Source organism: Stegastes partitus, unplaced genomic scaffold (assembly GCF_000690725.1).
Source record: "Stegastes partitus isolate 25-593 unplaced genomic scaffold, Stegastes_partitus-1.0.2 Scaffold155, whole genome shotgun sequence".
NCBI classification, from domain to species: domain Eukaryota; kingdom Metazoa; phylum Chordata; class Actinopteri; family Pomacentridae; genus Stegastes; species Stegastes partitus.
This window is the reverse complement of record NW_007577886.1, coordinates 715,932-723,909: the sequence shown is the minus strand read 5'-3', so window position 1 is coordinate 723,909 and position 7,978 is coordinate 715,932.

The following is a 7,978-nucleotide window of genomic DNA, read 5'->3' as shown; positions in this document are numbered from 1 at the left end:
AAACAGCACACATACAGGACATTGCATATAATGCCACTCTGCTTGATTCTGTTTTTCACAGGAACACAGCAGGTAGTCCCTCTTCAGCTCCAATCATAGCTAATAGTCTATTGTTCTTATGAAAGTTTTACGAGGACGAAGGTGGTTTTGTTACGTTTGAGGTGAAAGAGAAAGTGAGAAAGCTCCCAGCTGGAAAACATTCGTACGATTACCATTTACAAAGCGATGTTCTTATTTACACGCACAGTGGACCGCTCTTAGGTAAAAGTGACATTTGATCACCACAGAGGGTCTGAACAAGTTTCCACTGAAACATTTTTTTTTTTTTTGAAAGATGGTGTTAAAGTTAAGCTCAAAGGACTAAAGTGATGGTAGGATACAATTTTCAGCAACACACTCCAGCAGACAGAGCTCCTGTGATATTTTCCGAGGCCGAGGCTCGGTTGGATTTCTGCAAGGTTTAAGAAGTTGGTTATTGAGAGTAGAATAAACACAATCGAATAGAATTGTTTTAACCCCATTTGTGACAGCCATTTATATATTAACTGCTGTTAACTAAATTGAATAAGACGGACAACACTCCCATATCGCAACCAGGACAGAACAAGGCAATCTGTTCTCCAGCACAAGCCCCAGTGGGCGGCTCTAATGCTTTTTACTGGCAGAAAGTGATGCTTTTGGTCATGTAGGACAGCAGCATACATTCAGACATTTAACACCTTCTGTCAGTCAACGTTGCACAACGGCTGAACAATTATTTATATGTGGCCACATGTTTTGCAGCATTTGAATACAGCACTACATCATGCACTACTTGCTGATGTGTTCTCAGAGTCCTACATTTGAAAATGGCCGAGCAGTCACAGTGCCAGGATGCTACGGAGATTTCCATATTCAATAGGGTGGGCAGTGGAAAAATGCTAACTGCAGGAGGTTAGCATAACACATAACTCCAATAATGCAGCATGATAGGAGAGAGGGTAAAACAAGGTTTGGTCTGTAGTGCTTTGCATGTAAATGAAGATATGTGTTTTCTGTGTTTTCCATGCTGTTAGTGGTCATACCTACATGGTAGTTACTCCAGCAGAGCTCACACTGAGATTCCTGATAAAGGGCGTACTGTGTCTCTATAGGTTCTGCTTTGCAGTGAGCTGCCTTAATGTAATAATGGGCTTTAGATGGGCTCGTATTACACACCCGACCCAACGACTGCAATAGAGTTATGATAGAGAGCAGCAGGGGAGAGTTTGTAATGCCTCTGTGTGTAGGAGTACTGATTTAAAGTGGCTTATCAGACAGCATGTCTGTTTACCAAAGACTCAAATGAGTTTTATTGTTGTGGAACTTGTTTGACGGCACACAGGCAGGTGCACCACAGCACCTTAAAGTAGACCCAACGTTTACAAAGAAGTTAAGATGTTATATATGTTTAACCTGCTCACTTTAAATGCACTTTACATGTGTGGATCCTCAATGGGCGAGCGCTCTGAGTACAGTGTGTAATATACCCTTTGTGATATATCATGAGAATTAAGTGTATTTTACAAAATAGCATGGACAAATCATACAACATAGCAAAGCCCTAAAGTTTAAATAGTTATTTTATAGCTATTTGCTGTTTATTCTATAAAATTAAGAAAAAATGAGTTAGTTTGTTGAAGCCACAAACACAAGCTTCTTATTTATGTATGTACAATTACTTTTTTACTCGGATACATAAAGGATAACATTTGATCAAATAGAAAATATCAGCAGTACATTTTCTCATGTAAGTAATTCCTGCTGTCGAGATCAACATATCATATTAACATTAATATAAATATAGCTGTTCAGAACTACTTGCTAATTTTTATTCTGAGCAACGGTAGCTCAACACTATGGAGTTAAAATCTCAAGTGTATACTTGTTTATTGTTACTTAGTAAGACAGTCGTGTTTTTAATTAAGACTTTGTTAATTGGCCGTATAGGATAAGAAGAAGAAAGATGAGGATTTTGGCAGTACAACAAAATGCAAAGAGGTCCTATATGTTGAAGGTTGCAGGAAACCATTTGTAGTTACAGGGGGTACAACTGCTACTGGGGTCACTCATGCTAAAAAAGATTCCCACTCATGGAACTGTAAGCCGCTTAGCATAAAAGCATCCACCAAATATCACATGTTAATGGCCTATATTACCATATTTTAGCTCCACTGAGCAAGCACAGCTCCCAATGCAGTTTGAATGCGGTTTTAAATTTCCACCCTTGGTGGATGGATGCTGGGATAGTTTTTTGCAAAAGCTTCCTATTGCCAAATTCTTCCATTACTTGGTGTAATAGAAGCTGATCAGTTCACTGAATATAGAAAAGCAGCATCTTGGTAGTCAGGCTCTTGCCTGTCATTGTGTGCATTCGCTGATTGGATTCCTGACCATACCGCATGGACGTTTGGTATGATGCAGAGCATGCAGACAATCTTCATGTGCTCGTAAGCCCACAGGCACAGCAAGTCACTGATAGTGTTCAGCATATGTTTGCATTCCCACTGGGCACCATTTGAAAAATCTATGCACTTACAGTGTTGTTAGTCACTTTGAATGGATGAAATGTAGCATTGACTTCAACAGCATCTGCAGAGGAACGGTCCAGTGCTGTGGGCTGTCTGAGTCTGCTGAAAGAGTGCCACTTTTTAACACTGCAGAGTGAACACTTTTCAGTTTTAACACTATATTGGATATGTCCCATGCTATTAACTGGTGGAGCCTAATAACAGGATTATAGCAGACGGTGCCTATATGGTGTATGTCACTTCTATATTGTACAGCAGAGAGCCAACCCAGATTCTGTGGCCAACCTTTAGCCAACTTAACTGACCTAGATGTTGTTACCTCTGTGAATAAAGCAGAATCATGATACCTGGTGCTATAAAGCATGTCACGATTTGACTCGGACCTATTACACGTTTTAATTACATAAGGTTCCTGTTTTTGAGAAGCCCTTTTCTTATCTGAAAACACAAGAGCAATTTCCAGTGCCGGGACAATGTTAGAAGTCATCATCAGGTTTATAGAGTCCTTTTCCCCAATCAGTCCAGCCCCATAAACACTTCACTATGAAGTGTCATTTTACATGAAGTCACACTTGCAGAGAGATTGAGGACACTCTGTATTAATAAGAGCGTATAAATAAACAGGTTAAAAGTGGGACACTCTTTCCATCTCGACTGTAAGCGGGAAACTGGCATCACCATGGATACTTATACACACCTTGACTGTTCAGCTGCTCAGTTATGTAATATTCTATCCCCATACCGATGTATCAGATGTACAGTGAGCCAATGATACAAAAAAAGATTTCTCATCTTGTGTGTCATTTTCTAGGGGTGCTGGACTGTAGTTAAGTCTGCAGCGATACACACTGGCTGCTGGAAGATTTAATTTGCAGTACTGTACCATTACACATTTGAAATGGGTGTAGAATTGCTTGAGTTTAATTTCAGCACCATCGTACTGGACAGCTCCCAGGCTGAGCGGGAGTCTAGCAGAGCATTTCAGCACCATTATATGAGGACAGCTCCAGTAAGTGCATCTGTTCGTTTCTGGCAAACCTACAATAGCTGGAAATCATTTTAAAGGAGAAAAGACCATGCCCTCATCCACGAGTAAGATGTGGCATGAAAAATGGATAGTCCTAAACAAAACAACCTTTAATACATCTGGGTTAATACGCTGCAAAACTACATCAATGCACATTCACGCACCTGCTTTCATCAGGGAGTCTTTACACACAGTGAACCCGAAGTACTAATTGCACACACCTTGAAATGAAGCCAGTTCATAATAGTAATAATGATGAATATATGAATAAATTTGCAATCCGCATTCAATAAACTCTATTGACGCAGAGAAAGCACGTTTATAGAAATGTTTGCAGATTTATTCGCAATCAAAAATATCTTTAATTTACAAGACCAAGTGTGGTCAAATGCATCTTACGAGGTGTGTCAGAAACGTTTCAGGCCTGGTGTCACAAAATATATATTTCAAATCCAAATACAAGTAATCCCCCTGGAGTCTTAACAGCCTTCTCTACCACGCCACCATGCACTCCTGGAAGGATTCTTCCAGGATCCTCCGCAGCTCCGTCGTAACAGCCGTCTTGATTTCGTCCACGTCTTTAAAACGGGTCCCCTTGACGACCCTCTTGAGCTTGGAGAAATCCCACGGAGCCAGGTGGGGTGAGTAGGAAGGTTGCTCCAGCACAGCGATGCTCATCTCAGCCAGGAACTGTGGGATGCTCAGGGCGTTGTTAGCAGGCACGTCATCATGGTGAAGCAGCCACGACTTGTCTGGCCTCTTCTCGCGCACTGAACGAAGCAAGCGCCACAGGATCTCTTTGTAGACGTGCTGGTTGGTCGTCTGAAGGGGAAAACTCGTAGTTTGGATGTTTGAAATCTACCTTTTGTGATGCCAATGCTGAAACTTTTCTGACACACCTCATATATCCTTTAATTATCCTCACCATGTGTCTAAAACTTGATAGAGGTCAAGCAGTTTCTGTGTGTCGCATACTTGCACAGTAAATGCAGTGTCAGGGTAAAAATATCCACCTTTACACCATCGTCATGGGAAAACGTTTTGCTCCTCATTTGCATTTGATTGTCCCAATCACTGCATATATAAGGAGACACAGAACAAGGGTTATTAAGATAGAAGGAGGGGAAAAAAAGAAGGTGTGTTCCTGTATAATTACGCCTTAGAAGCTCTTCTCGGCACCCTGAGTTAGTTCAATATTAAGGCCCCAGGCAAGGATCTGCCTCTTTCTCTCCGTCTTTCTTCTGTTTTCTCAATCTTTCAATCTCTGCCTGCCAGCACCCATCGTATCGGCCCTCCACCCCACCCTACTCCAGTTCTCCCCACCCTAGCCTTTTTCTTTATCTCCTGGGTTAAGGGGGAATAAAAGAGATAAAGGGATTTAGGTTTATGGCTCACTTCAGAAGACTTCATTTAAGTCCAGACATGTGATAGAAAGTTGAATATAGTACTAATTAATGACAGGTGGAATGGGGAGGAATCAGGATTTTAGCCAGCGGTTGTACTAAGAAAGTACTACAAACACAGTGCATGCATGTACACAAAGAGGACATGCAGGTCAAAGCCTTGATCACGTTTCTTATCTTCACACAACACACATCTGTTTCTTACCCCTTGAGAATATCTGGAAATCCCACATATTTAAAGGAGGATAAAGACCAAAAACTCTTTGCTGCTCTTTTCACCTCACCCTTTGTTCTTTTTCCTTGCCTCTCTCCACTCGTCTGCCCTCTGTGCTAGTCCTACCACTCTCAGATAAGGAAAAACTCTGGGTGTATCAATTATTCACTTAGGAGTTTAGCTCTGGGTTGTGTTTGTGTGCGGTGTGTGTGTGTTTGTGTGAACTTAATGCCACACTTAGATTTACGGCGGCTGGGAATAAGGTTCTCTTTGGGTGATTTGTGCCATGTTGCTTGGGTGTGCTTCGGATTAGATTGGGCCCCCCCAAAAAATACATCCCTCTTTGCCACATTAGGCCTCTATTAGGCACACAAAAGCCATGGGTAGGTGGACAGGTGAAGCACCTCTAAAATATTGCTGGAAAAGCTGAAGATGTAAATACAAAGGTGCCTCTAATTATTAGCTAAACAGCGGTGATTCATTGCGTTCGTGGCGCTCTCTGGAAGGTTGGTGATAGATAGCTTCACCTTGCTGGTTTTGGTTGTATTGTTCTTCCTGTGTGTGGCCTAATTTTAAACTATTTTCCAAAGAATGCTCAATCCTGCAACGAATGCTGTGTGATGAGTTTGCAAGTGTCAAATTATTTACACAGCAACGCAAAAGGAAAAGAGATTGTAATCAACTTTTGTTGACCAGAGCAAACCAGTTTGAATGTGAAGGTTTGACACAGGTCAAACTTGGCTTTTATTGATGATGCTAAAAGTAAAAAAAAAATTGCAGCTTTGGTTTGTTTATGAATGCACATGTTAGCTTGTGCTGATCTTAGTTCTTTGTTTTCTGTTAGAGAATAAATCATCTCTGTGGGTTGTGGGCTATTTGAAAATGTCTGATGGTGCTCAGGCTTAATAATTGCTGTCTGGTCTTTTGTTTGGAGCAAGCACAAGCTAACACATATACATGTACACACAAACAGACGCACTCAGAGGAGCCACACTCGTGATAGCAGGTTTTGTTTCTGACACAGTAATGTTGGCTTTTACTGCCCTGTCACTTAATGGCTTCAGTGGCATACTTAATGGCTTCAAGCTTAGTTGCTTTATACAATGTGCAAAAAAAAATCAGACATTAACTCGCATACACATCCCAGTCCACATGAATATACAGATGCAGACCTGCATCTACTTTTACCCTCCCCAAGACAGACAATGTCCTTGAGAGCTAGTGACAGCAGTAGGTATGCATACTAATCAGCCACCCAGCTCACACCTGAGTTACTCCGTTTCTCTCTCGGAGGTTTAAGTGCATGCTTGTCTGCTTTTTCATGTGAGTGTGTGTGTACCTGTTTAGTTTTGTAAGCTTATCAAAAGGCTTTTTACATATATTCACTATAGTACCCAGATAAAATCTCACTTACACTCTGAGCACCTCCAGCGAGACTCTTCTACCAGCTTCCACGAATACAGGGCAACAAGCATTTAAGAACAAAGGAGGAGCTAATCGACTTTCAGAATGCATTTACCCCCGACAGTTTGATGTGTTTTTTGTTTTGCTCATATTTTATTCTCCCAATAACAACGGGAAAGATTGGTGGAAAAGTTCATGTCCATCTATTTGTCAGTTTTTTTTTTTTTTTCTGCTATCTGGTGTCGGGTCATATTGGCAGCAGGCTAAACAGGGTGTTCCAGATGTCCCTCTCCCCAGTAACCTTCTCCTCCTGAGGGATCAACAGGCCCGATGAGATATGTAGTCTCCCCAGCAAGTTCTGGGTAACCCTGGGGTCTCCTCACAGCTGGCAGTAAACTACCTCCAAAGGAATTCACCCAGGAGGCATCCTGATCAGATGGCCAAACTACCTCAGTGGACTCCTTTTGACGTGAAGGAATGGAGACTCTGAGTTCCTCCATCCTATATCTAAGGCCGAGCACAGCCACCCTACAAAGAAAACCCATTCCAGCTGCTTGTATTCGCAATCTCATTCTTTCGGTCACTATCCAGAGCTCGTGGCCGTTGGTGAGAGCTGATATATTAACTCGTAAATCGAAAGCTTGGACTTCCACTTCAGCTCCTCCTTCCCCACGACGGTCCACAACAATGCCTTAATCAATCTGTCCATCTCAGGATTGTCACAAGCTCCCTCACTTGGGGCAGCGCCTCGACCCAGACGGAGCAATCCAGCTGTTTCCGTCTGATGAAACCAGCAGAAACATGTCGTCTGCAAAAAGCAGACGCCCCACTAAGGTCTCCGAGCTGGACGCCCTCATCGCCACGGCTGCACCTTGAGATCCACGAATAACGGTTCTGTCATGAGCGGAAAGTAAATGTTGACCTTCGGATTGCACAGTAGTGGTTAGTCAATGATTCTAATAACTGATCTGACTAAACAAGCGGCGTGAAAGTGTTTGTTTTCCTAAAGTTTACAAGCCGAACATTTAATTGAATAGATTTAACAGATCAAAGGAATCAGCAGGACATTAATGCAAATTGAAAATAATTAGTTGTAGGCCTATACAGAATAGCCTAGTTAGAAATTTGGTCTACCTCAACCAACTAGAGCACTAAAATGCTGCTTACACATCAATGCATCAGTAATAATAATGTGATGGTAAAATATACAATAACGGTCACAGTGGACCAGCACAGGGTTTTCTGCATTAAGTACTTTTAGTGCAGCAAGTTCATTTTCTAATTTAAATTCCACGGTTTTACTTCAGTAACATTTGTAATGCAAGTCATATTATCAAAACAAATCCTGTGCATAAATTAGAGATGTACTTTTTGCAGTATG